We start from the raw sequence: 13045 nt of genomic DNA, 5'->3' as shown, positions 1-13045 counted from the left end.
GAAGCAACTTCTATCCTCCCTTTAGCACAGTGACTGCTGCTATGTCTGGCCCTGTCATTGGTGTATACAAGTGAAGATACTTAATTTCTTCCTACTACTACACACCCACACTAGGGCCAGACACAGTCTGTGCAGGCTTTTGCTTCCAGAACATCTATGCCAATCTATTTTTGACTATTAAGACTCAATATCATAAAATATAACTGGTAGCATTTAGTGAACTTTCGCTTTAGCAGTTCTGCCTTTTGGGGGATAGAAGCTGATTTTCCTTATTTTCACATGTGCACATTCTGAGTATATTCCTTTTCCTCTGAGTGGGTGGTATGCAGTGAAACCAGGATAAGAAGGCTGCTGCCTTCAAGAAGAAGCAGAAGGAGCAGATTTGTATTAAGGTAGTTCTCCCACCCTATGTAATGGAAGCTGCTGCTTCTATCGTGAAAAGAGTGATAATGAATGGTACTATTCAAATGAATAAATGCCTGATATAGCTGAAAGTGTAGTTTTCCTTCTACAAATGTCTCAGAAAGATATATTTACGAACCCAACCCACTGTGATCATGGCCAAAGTATTCATTTTTCATTTCTTATATATAAATACCATGAAACCTGAATTTTCATCCATAGAGGTTGAAATTCTCCCTTGCACAGAGAGCCAGGGAAGAGCTTATGTACTACATAAATTCCATTTTGAGTAATTTAGTGGTACATAGGCCTTGTTCTGGCCTTATGCACAGAGATGAATTCCACCTACATTGCTTGCCAATTCTTGTGTCAAACCTGCCCCTTTCTGAGACTTCCTGACTTCTCAGTGGGTTAGGGAAATTATAAGTATCCTTTGCTGTGGCAATTGCTGTTAATTTACAAAGGAAATCATCTAAAGCTATGAGGTGAAATCCTAGCCCAATTAAGTGAATACTTATACTCCCACTGAGTTCATTAGGGCCAGGATTTCACCGATGGTGTAATTTTCCCTCATCAGAACTAATGATTATTACATAAGGAAGAGCAAATGTGTTAATGGGAGCAGGAAATCTTTAGATGTGATGTAAGTTGCACCATAATAATTAGTGTAGGAAAGGTTCAAACAGTTTTGTCAGGTGAAGGCAAAATAGCAAGGTAAAGAAATAGATCAAGCCATACATGGGACACAACTTCAGGGAAGAGTATGAGCTATAGGTGATGCTAACAGAACTCATTGCTCACAATGGAAATAAACTATAATAATCACCAATGCAGAAAAGACTCAAACAGATGTTAACAGGAAGTAACATTCACACTTTGTAGTGAATAACTGCAAATAAAATGACTCACCCACCAAATAATGGAAATAACAATTGCAGTTCATAGTGCACAACAGTGTGGGGGTGAGTCACAAACATCTTGAACCAGAGGAGAGAAGCATAACATACAGTCAGGGGGAAGACAAAGCAATGGGTGAGATACTTAAAAGATTCCAGAAATAGAATTAATAAAAACATCACCATTTATAGAATAGAAAGGCAAAAATATAAATTCTAGTATATTTCTTACTGCTTTAAGTGTTGTCTCAACCAGATTGTGTGAAAAGACCTTATTTTGACAAATTTATTTATATTTTCATGGCTCTCCTATGGCTCATGATGGGTAAATCAGGAGCAAAAGCATTTAATTCCACAGAGTTGCACTGAATAAGGCCTGAAGTCAGACTTGCACTGAATAAGACCCAATAGCTAAGTGGCATGTACCATCCTGGATGCCCTTGAAAACTCTCAAACATTTGCTGAACCTTCTTGTGGCTGATGTAAATAGCAGACACATTGGAAAGAGCAGATATAGAATAGGAGGTCCTTGACAAGCACCTGTTGGAGAAGTTACAAAGAAGCTGGTGAAAGCCTCAATAACCATATATCCATGGAATTGACTGTTGATGGGCTGTTTTTGTCTTTTTTTAGTCCATTCCATTTTTCTGTCTTCCTGATTAGCTTGTGTGTTTTTGTAAGGATTCCTCTATTTTCTCTCTGACATTCTGGACTGGGGTAGAAAGTATGGTCCTGTGATTACGGTGTTAGCCTGGGACTCTGGAGACCCGATTTCAATTTTCAGGTCTATGACAGTCTTCTTATGTGATTTCAAGTCAGTCTCCGTGCCTCAATTCCTCACCTCACAAAGGTGTGACAATAAATAAATTAATTATTAAAGGCTCAGATACTGCAATAATGAAGGCCATGTAAGTATCTAAGATAGATGGCTATTCTTACTAACAGAGGTCACTGGTGCACTCAACAACAGCTATAATATTCTTCATCCTGGACTGTATTCCCTCATAACAATAATAAATCAACATAGAGGTGCATTATACTGACCCACAGTCTACACTTGCTGAATCAGAAGCTTTGTTTCTGTATATTTAGTGGTAATTTATAGCAATGATTGACTGGCTATGATGGAAAGGATGATGTCATGCTGCGTACTCCTGGGATGATTTTGAGGGCTCTGTTTCTACTGTCTAATAGCTGATAAAATTTCAGTTGGAATTCAGCAAGTCATATACCTTATACAAGCATACATTCTACAGTGTAGAACAGAAACAGGTATGGTCACAGTTAATTAGGGGCTCACTCACACTTATTTTCTAAAGTTTCAGAGTAGCAGCCGTGTTAGTCTGTATTCGCAAAAAGAAAAGGAGTACTGGTGGCACCTTAGAGACTAACAAATTTATTAGAGCATAAGCTTTCGTGAGCTACAGCTCACTTCATCAGATGCATTTGGTGGAAAAAACAGAGGAGAGATTTATATACACACACACAGAGAACATGAAACAATGGGTTTATCATACACACTGTAAGGAGAGTGATCACTTAAGATAAGCCATCACCAGCAGCAGGGGGGGGGAAAGGAGGAAAACCTTTCATCGTGACAAGCAAGGTAGGCTAATTCCAGCAGTTAACAAGAATATCAGAGGAACAGTGGGGGGTGGGGTGGGAGGGAGAAATACCATGGGGAAATAGTTTTACTTTGTGTAATGACTCATCCATTCCCAGTCTCTATTCAAGCCTAGTACCCAGAAGTCACCTACTACAGGATAGGCCCAACAAAGAAAACAACAGAACGCCACTAGCCATCACCTTCAGCCCCCAACTAAAACCTCTCCAACGCATCATCAAGGATCTACAACCTATCCTGAAGGACGAGCCATCACTCTCACAGATCTTGGGAGACAGACCAGTCCTTGCTTACAGACAGCCCCCCAATCTGAAGCAAATACTCACCAGCAACCACACACCACACAACAGAACCACTAACCCAGGAACCTATCCTTGCAACAAAGCCCGTTGCCAACTCTGTCCACATATCTATTCAAGGGATATCATCATAGGGCCTAATCACATCAGCCACACTATCAGAGGTTCCTTCACCTGCGCATCTAACAATGTGATATATGCCATCATGTGCCAGCAATGCCCCTCTGCCATGTACATTGGCCAAACTGGACAGTCTCTACGTAAAAGAATGAATGGACACAAATCAGACGTCAAGAATTATAACATTCAAAAACCAGTTGGAGAACACTTCAATCTCTCTGGTCACTCGATCACAGACCTGAGAGTGGCTATCCTTCAACAAAAAAGCTTCAAAAACAGACTCCAGCAAGAGACTGCTGAATTGGAATTAATTTGCAAACTGGATACAATTAACTTAGGCTTGAATAGAGACTGGGAATGGACGAGTCATTACACAAAGTAAAACTATTTCCCCATGGTATTTCTCCCTCCCACCCCACCCCCTAATGTTCCTCTGATATTCTTGTTAACTGCTGGAATTAGCCTACCTTGCTTGTCACCATGAAAGGTTTTCCTCCTTTCCCCCCCCTGCTGCTGGTGATTGCTTATCTTAAGTGATCACTCTCCTTACAGTGTGTATGATAAACCCATTGTTTCATGTTCTCTGTGTGTGTGTATATAAATCTCTCCTCTGTTTTTTCCACCAAATGCATCCGATGAAGTGAGCTGTAGCTCACGAAAGCTTATGCTCTAATAAATTTGTTAGTCTCTAAGGTGCCACCAGTACTCCTTTTCTTTTTATTTTCTAAACTATCTCTTGTATGTAATTAAGGCTAAGGATCTGTCTAAATGAGAAGGTTTTACTTTGTCACCTAAGGTGTGATGGCAAACCAATAGAATTATACTGGTATAAATCAACCACCTCTCCATCGTAGACACTCACATTCCGATATAATGGTGCGTTGTTTTGATTGCTTTTTTGGTATAGCTTATATCACTTGGAAAAAGGCTTAAACTAAACTGAAGAAAGCCTTTGTCAAGGTTCTTGCCCCACTCTGAACTCTAGGGTACAGATGTGGGGACCTGCATGAAAGACCTCCTAAGCTTATTCTTACCAGCTTAGGTTAAAAACTTCCCCCAGGTACAAACTTTGCCTTGTCCTTGAACAGTGTGCTGCCACCACCAAGCATTTTAAACAAAACAGGGTGTAGTAAACCTGAAGCTACTTCCAGGCGAGGTGGATTAAATCAAATAGTTCGGACCTCAGTGGTTTGCTGTCCTGGTATTTCCACTCGTGGAAGCACCCCCCCCCCCTTGTAGCTGCTGTGGGAAAGCAACTATTTACAGAAGATGACTATGGACAATGATATAGAGGCATATCTTCTTGCCTTCGAGAGGACAGCACCATGGGAGGCCTGGCCCCAAGACCAGAGGGCAGGTATCCTGGCTCCATTTCTGTGTGGGGAGCCCCAGAACGCCTATTTCAACATGACCACAGAGACAGCTATAGATTACCCCCAGCTGAAGGCGGAAATCCTAGCAAGGTCAGGTGTGACGCCAGTCATATGAACCCAGCGCTTCTATTAATGGAAATACTGGGACAGCAAACCGCCGAGGTCCCAACTATTTGATTTAATCCACCTCGCCGGGAAGGGGCTCCAGCCCGAGACCTATGGGCTAGAGAAGGTAGTGGAAATCCTTGTGTTGGACGGGTACATGAGGGGTTTTCCCCCAGACATACGAGGGTGGGACCACCAAAATGATCACTCCTCCTATGATGAACTAGTTGCACTTGTAGAGAGATACCTAGCAGCCCAAGAACTTTCTCGGACGACCAGGGAAGGAAGGCACCAGGATCGGAGACAAGTCTCTGTGTCAAGGCCCCGGTTTGCCCTAGCGCCAGGCTGGGCTATGGAGGGGAGGAAGGAGGCGGAAGAGCAGCCAGAGGTCCCGGAGAGACTTGAGAACTGGGGGAGAAAGCCTCGGGGGATAAAGCCCTGTAGCCCAAAATTTCGGGGGCTGCCCCGAGCAGGGTACCTATGTTATGCATGATTGGGGTATATCGCTGCCCAAGGCCCAAATGTAGAAGAGCCCATGCAATGTGAACTGGGAGATATAGGGGGACCATGTGATCTAATAAGTCTAGTAGGGGTTGCAATGGTCCGTCATAGATATGCTAGACCCATTAAGATGAATGGTATAGAGACCACTGTGTTAGAAGACTCGGGAAGAGCAATCGCTCTGGTCTTGGGAAAGCTGGTCGGGCAGGACCAACTATCCTGGGCCAAATACTCAGGAATATCCTGTGTGGACGGAGATGTCAGTTACTACCTGACCATCCCCATAAAAATAGAAATTCTTGGAAACCCCACTAAGGTGACGGTGGGAGTAGTTCCGAAACTCCCCTATCCAGTCTTTATCAGACGAGACTTCCCAGGATTTGATAGTCTACTCTCTGGGGAGAAGGAGGAAGAAAATAATGAACTCAGGACCCAGGGGGTGGCCCAGATAGATAACGCCCGCCCCCCGGCCTTCCATGAATTTGGCCAGGATTTGTTCTCCCTGCCAGGAAAGCCCCAGAAGACATGGAGGGTGGATGAAAGGAGGGGAACAAGGATCTTGACCCAGTACCAGAAATCTATGCTTGTAGGGGAAAGAGGTGGCTCAACAGACAATGGGGCATGGCAGGCAATCAATGACCAATTGCCAGACCTAGTTCTCCGGGGGTTTTCCCTGATGGGGAGACAGAGGTAGATCCCCCTGAGTTTGGACAAATGGGGACCTCACTCGGGAATTTTGATCAGGATCAGGCCAATGATCCAATATAGAGCAATATTCGTAAAGAAGTAGTCAAGGTAAATGGGGTCCCTGTGGAGGGGAGAGTTAAGGGCCCAGGGCCATATTATGTGATTAAGGGTGATCTGCTATACAGAGTAGTCCGGGTCCAAGAGCAAGTCTTAGAACAACTCTTGGTCCCATAGAAGCATCAGAGGGGCATGATGGATCTGGCCCACAGCCATCTGTTTGGGGGCCATCTAGGAGTAGATAAGACCCTTGATTGGATTCTGCAGAGGTTTTTTTGGCCCGGCATTTATGCGGCGGTCTGGCGATATTTTACTTCGTGTCCTGTAAGATACATGGGCCCTGACCACATCTAAGGGATCCTCTGGTACCTCTACTAATTATTGAAATCCCATTTGAGCGAATAGCTATGGACCTAGTAGGGCCACTGGAGAAGTCAGACCTGGGTCATCAGTGCATTCTGCTAGTACTAGATTATGCCACCTGATATCCCGAGGCCGTATCCTTACGGAACACTATGTCCAAGACAATAGCCAAAGAATTAGTCTGGATTTTTTCCAGAGTCGGGATACCTAAAGAGATCCTGACAGACCAAGGGACTTCCTTTGTGTCTAAGTTAATGAAGGACCTATGTACAATGCTCCATATACGGACCCTCAGGACATCAGTCTATCATCCTGATGCTCTTGTCGAACGCTTCAATAGAACATTGAAGAACATGCTATGGAAAATGCTTAGTCGCGATGGGAAAGACTGGGACACCCTGCTGCCTTACTTGCTGTTTGCTGTTCAGGAGGTTCCCCAGGCTCCCACTGGATTTTCCCCATTTGAGCTGTTACATGGTTGCCACCCCAGGGGCATATTGGACATGGCCAAAGAGGGCTGGGAAGAACAGCTGAACCCTGGGAGAAACGTCGTTGAACATGTGTTGCAAATGAAAGACAGGATAGCCCAAGTCACCCCCCTTGTGCATGAACACCTGGAGAAGGCCAAAGGGGCCCAACAGACATACTACAATCGCCAAGCAACGACCCGGAAGTTCCAGGTGGGAGACTGGGTAATGGTGCTCACACCCACGACAGAGATCAAAGTTCCTGGCCAGGTGACTGGGACCATATGAGATAATAGAAGCCATAGGAGAAGTTGACTATAGGGTTCAACAGCCAGATCACCGGAAGCTAGAGCAGATCTACCATTATAAATCTGCGGAAACCATGGCAGGATAGAGAAGCGCATGTGGTTGTGCTAGGGACACCATCCCCTAAAAGCAACCAGCCTGACCAAGTGGGAATATCCCCGGAGCTGACTCTGGAACAATGATCTGAAGTGATCAGCCTGATTAAACACAACCAGGATGTGTTCTCAGAAAAGCCAGGCAGGACTACTGAGGTTCACCATCACATCCTCACAGAGCCTGGAGTGAAGGTGCACGTCAAGCCATACCGGATCCCAGAGACCAAGAGAGGAGATCAGGAGAGAGGTCAGGAAAATGCTGGCCTTAGGAGTCATTGAAGAATCGCATAGCCAATGGTCAAGTCCAGTGATTTTAGTGCCTAAGCCGGATGGCAGTGTGAAGTTCTGCAACGACTTCCGAAAGCTGAATGAGGTGCCCCAGTTTGATGCACACCCTATCCCCTGGATAAATGAGCTAATTGACAGATTGGGAAAAGCACGGTTTATGTCTACCCTTGACCTGACCAGGGGCCATTGGCAGATCTCCCCTGGCCAAGGCTGACAAAGAGAAGATGGCCTTTGCAACTCCAGAGGGTCTATTTCAGTACACCATCCTTTCCTTTGGGTTGCATGGGGCTCCAGCTACTTTCCAAAGGCTCATGGACAAACTGTTGCGACCACATGGCAAGTACGCAGAAGCCTACCTCAATGATGTCCTCATATATAGCCCCAATGGAGGGACACACTTGGAGAAGGTGGAGGCAGTTCTGGATACCCTGAGGAAGGTGGGGCTGATGGCAAACCCCTCCAAATGTTCACTCAGGCTAGCTGAAGCCAAATACCTCAGGTATATAGTGAGGAGGGACGTGGTGAGGCCCTATACAGAAGTGGCCCTGACCACTCCAAAAAAAGCAGGTCAGAGCATTCCTGGAACTAGTGGGGTACTATAGACAGTTCATTCCCACTTTGCCACCAGGGCATGCCCATTAACAGACCTAACGAAAGCTCAGGGCCCAGACATAGTAAGATGGACGACTGCAGCTGAAGACGCTTTTTCAGATCTATGGACAGCCCTCTGCACAGACCCCATACTCGTAGCCCCAGACTGGGGGAAGGAGTTTATCCTATAAACAGACGCCTCTGATGTAGGGTTGGGGGCAGTACTTTAACAAATGGTCGGGGATGACAAACACCCTGTCCTGTTCCTCAATAGGAAGCTGCTGCCTAGGGAACGGAAATATGCCGTTGTCGAAAAAGAATGCCTGGCTGTAAAATGGGCAGTAGAAAGCCTCCGCTACTATCTACTGGGATGGAGGTTTACCCTTGTTACAGACCATGCCCCTCTGCAGTGGATGCACCAAAACAAAGACAAAAATGTGAGAGTAAGGAGATGGTTCCTGTCACTTCAACCCTTCCACTTCAGAGTACAACATAGGTCTGGAATCCAACATGGCAATGCGGATGGCCTATTGAGATTGCACTGTTTGCTGACCCAAGTAGTCCAACCCTGTAGTGTTGAGTGTGTGGGGGTGCAATATGTGGTAAACCCAGGACAAACAGCTACAAAGTTCAGCTGACTCCAACCACTTGAGACCTTTTTAAACCCTCCCCTGTGTGGAAGGAGGGGGGGGGAGTGAGGGAGTGAGAGGAGCAGGGAAACTGCCTGTAGGCTGTTTGCAGCAAGACACCAAACTTTCCCGGTAGGGAGGCTGCGCTCCCTCCCCAGAAGGGAAGGAAAACAAGCACAAGGGACTGACTGAGGAGAGGAGTAGCAGGACCCTGTGCCACCTATAAGGAAAGACCACTTGGAGACATCTTCCCCCAAAATATCCCCCCAAGCCCTACATCCCCTTTCCTGGGGAAGGCTTGATAATAATCCACACCAATTGGTACAGGTAAACACAGACCCAAATCCTTGGATCTTAAGAACAATGAAAAATCAATCAGGTTCTTAAAAGAAGAATTTTAATTAAAGAAAAGGTAAAAGAATCACCTCTGTAAAATCAGGATGGTAAATACCTTACAGGGTAATCAGATTCAAAACATAGAGAAACCCTCTCGGCAAAACCTTAAATTACAAAAAGACACAAAAATAGGAATTTATGTTCCCTTCAGCACAGCTTATTTTACAAGCCATTAAACAAAAGAAAATCTAACACATTTTCTAGCTAGATTACTTACTAACTTTACAGGAGTGGTAAGGCTTGCATCCCTGATCTGTTCCCGGCAAAAGCATCACACAGACAGACATAACCCTTTGTTTCTGCCCCACCCACCCCCGCTCCAGATTTGAAAGTATCTTGTCCCCACAGTGTTCATTTTGGGTCAGCGATGTTACCTTAGCTTCTTAACCCTTTACAGGTGAAAGGGTTTTGCCTCTTGCTAGGAGGGATTTTATAACACTGTATACAGAAAGGTGGTTAGCCTTCCCTTTATATTTATGACAGCCTTATACTGGAATAAGAGTATCCAAATGGGGGTTATACCAGTCTCATTATATCTGTATAACAGTATTGATGTAAGGGGCAAAACTTTCTCATATAGACAAATTTAAGTCCACAGTTACCTTCTCCTGTGTGCTCCAGAATGAGTGTTCCAAAAATCAATATTCAGGATATTTAGTATATTTTTTTCTACATATAAATATGTGCCTATTTGCTTGTGTAGCCATCCTCTAACAAATAGGTTCTGCATCTAAAATGTTAAAGAGACTCAGGGGATGACAAAAGTTTTCTGCTGTAGGCAAAAGCTTCCAAAAGACCCCGCCAAACTAACACCACAACATTTCTTGCAATATTTTCCCAATATTCAATTAAACTGAATTTTTAAGACCATGTTTATAGGTATCAGACAGTGACTTGGAATAACATTACATCCAAAACATACTGGAATGATTATGCAGAGAGGTTTTGTTACTGGAGTAATCTGAACTGCTATATCTTTCAGAACCCTAAAATGGAGATTCTGACTGTTTAGCTATCTCAGAACGCTTTGATTTTCATTGTAGGCTTCACTTTGATATATTTTCCTACAATAAAAACAAAGCGCTCTGAGATAGTCAAACTGTCATTTTAGGGTTCTGATTTGGATTAGTAGAGCTTACAGATCTCATTTGAAACTGGTGTTTCATTGTGCTAGGCCCTATACAAAAACATAGTAAAAAAATAGACCTGAAAGAGTAAAGAGTTTACAGTCCAAACAGATAAGTAAGAGAGAGGATGAAAGGAAGGTGGCATTTTATCCCCATTTTACAGAAAAGAAACTGAGAGATTAAGCTCAAATTCATGAAGGGACTTAGGCTTTATGATGCCCAGGTTTGTAGTACCTAATTTTTAGATGCTTAGAAAATCACAGGAACAACACTGCAATACACAAAGCCTGAGTTAGGTACCTAGGATCCTGTATGCTGAGCAGGGAGAGATAGATGCCTTAGAATGCAACCCCCAAAGCCAGCACACTAGGTGGCTCTATGCTAGCCAATGGGAGACACTCACCAGAAGGGTACGTGCTAAGACCAACTCCTCTCATGGAGATAGGCGCCTATGTCCAGGCTGCAAGGAGGTGCCTATCTCTGCTTGTGATCCATGAACCAGATAATATAGGTGTTCAGCCACCTAAGTTACATGTGGGGACCTGAGACCACCTACCAGATCAGCCTCCTTTGGTGAGTTCACACATAACAGTGGTGCGGGGAGGGGAGAAGCTCCCTTAGAACCTTTAGCCTAATGGGCAAGGTATTCACCCAGTATGTGGGAGATCTCCTGTTTAAGTCACCCCTTTATCCGAGTGGAGAAGGTATTTGAACATGTCTCAGCCACCTCTGGGGTGAGTGCTCTATTCACTGGGTATGGAATAATCTGATGTGGGTCTCCTTCTGCTTCTTCTATTGAAGTTGTTCTGCTTTAATTAAATAAATGAATAATTAAATATTAATTGGGACATTGAAAAAGTTAGAATGACTCTTCAGCCAAATGGTTAGGGCACACACTTGAGAAGTGGCAGATCCTTATTCAAATCCCTGCTCTCCCTAGGAGGAGGGGGACTTGCACTGGTCAAACTCAATGAGTACCCTATCCACCAGGCTAAAGATTGTAAGAGAGATCCTTCTCCCTCAACTGCTGTTTTGTGGGAACTTGCCTGAGTAATTTATGCAGCCAAACACCTATCTTTTCCGGTTTGCGGATTGCTCTCCAGTTAGGCATCTGGGTGCCTAGAGTGAGGCTGCAGAGTGCATACCCATAAGCAAAAACTTAGGCATCAAGTCAGTTTAGGTGCCTATGGGGCTAGGCAGCAGCTTAGCAGGAATTTTGTGTATCACAGTGGTGCCTAGAAAAGGAATTTAGGCCCCTAAGTATCACTGAGGAACCCCCTCCCCTGAGGACAAACTAGAACTCTGTAGGCAGAGCCAGGAATTTAACCCAGGAACTTAAGCATGAACCACCCTTTCTCTTATCTTCTGAGACTGCCTTAAAATATGTTTTCACACAGACCAATACTTTGCATACTGAAATGATCTAACATTGTGCAGCGACTTTTTTCACCCATTATTTGTCTGACTCCGTTCCTTTAATTTAAATATGCAGTAAAACTTTTCTAAATGCTGTGTGTGTGTTTGTTTGTTTTGGCAATATTGTTGATAGGTACAGTTTCTTATATTGTTTTCAAAGAGCCATTAAAATTTCCCATGCAATATAAACAATATGTAATAACAATAATGGTGAATGATTCCAAGATGGGCTAGTCCCCACTTGTAACATTCTTGAGCTGACTATCCTCTTGTCTTGAAGGGATGATATCTCTTGATACAGGCTGCTTTATGAACAAGAATAGCATTTCTTGAATTTGACTGCATTTTGGAAATTGGTTTTCATCAACAATGTCTAACCCACATTAGATCAAACACATTGGATTTCACCTACTTCATTTTTTAAAAAAATGCCTAGTCATACTGAAACTGAGAGTAATGCTGCTGATGCATTTTATCTCTTCCTTTTTTGTACTGTCATTATGTATAAATTGTGGGACAAATAATTAATATTTCATTTATCAGCAAAATCATTGACGAAATGCTACAGTCCCCTCAAAGTCCACTTCTAGAAATGTGGCAGTCAATACAAATATTTCTTCACATTTAAAAGCTTCATTGAATTTTAGATACTAGTGTTTTATTTTTGTATCTTTACGCTATACATGATGTGAGACAAGATTCAAAATGAGCCAAGAGCCCCCTCAGTTCCTTCACTATCAGAATGGAGTATATGGTTAAAAAACAGACAAACAGCTGATCAACTCTGTACAGCCAGTTCTTTTTTGTTCCTCCCCCATGCATGTCTTCCTCCTTCCTCCACTCTCTGCCTTCTTCTCCCACTTTTTCCTGCCCCTGACTGACTCTTCACTTTCTGTAGTAGTGTAGGCTGGGCTTCAAAGAATAGACAGATGCTGCTGGTCAAAGTTGACCTGAGTGGTGCTTCAAAAGCGAAACTCCTGTTATCAGTCCACTCCCCTGCACCCTGTGACTGGCTTCCTCTTTGAAGATAAAACAATAGGACTGGCAGTTTCCTTTATGAAGTCATAGAATCATAGAATAGAATCATAGAATATCAGGGTTGGAAGGGACCCCAGAAGGTCATCTAGTCCAACCCCCTGCTCAAAGCAGGACCAAGTCCCAGTTAAATCATCCTAGCCAGGGCTTTGTCAAGCCTGACCTTAAAAACCTCTAAGGAAGGAGATTCTACCACCTCCCTAGGTAACGCATTCCAGTGTTTCACCACCCTCTTAGTGAAAAAGTTTTTCCTAATATCCAATCTAAA

Source organism: Dermochelys coriacea, chromosome 4 (genome assembly GCF_009764565.3).
Source record: "Dermochelys coriacea isolate rDerCor1 chromosome 4, rDerCor1.pri.v4, whole genome shotgun sequence".
Taxonomy (NCBI): Eukaryota; Metazoa; Chordata; order Testudines; family Dermochelyidae; genus Dermochelys; species Dermochelys coriacea.
Note: the sequence above shows the minus strand (reverse complement) of the source record.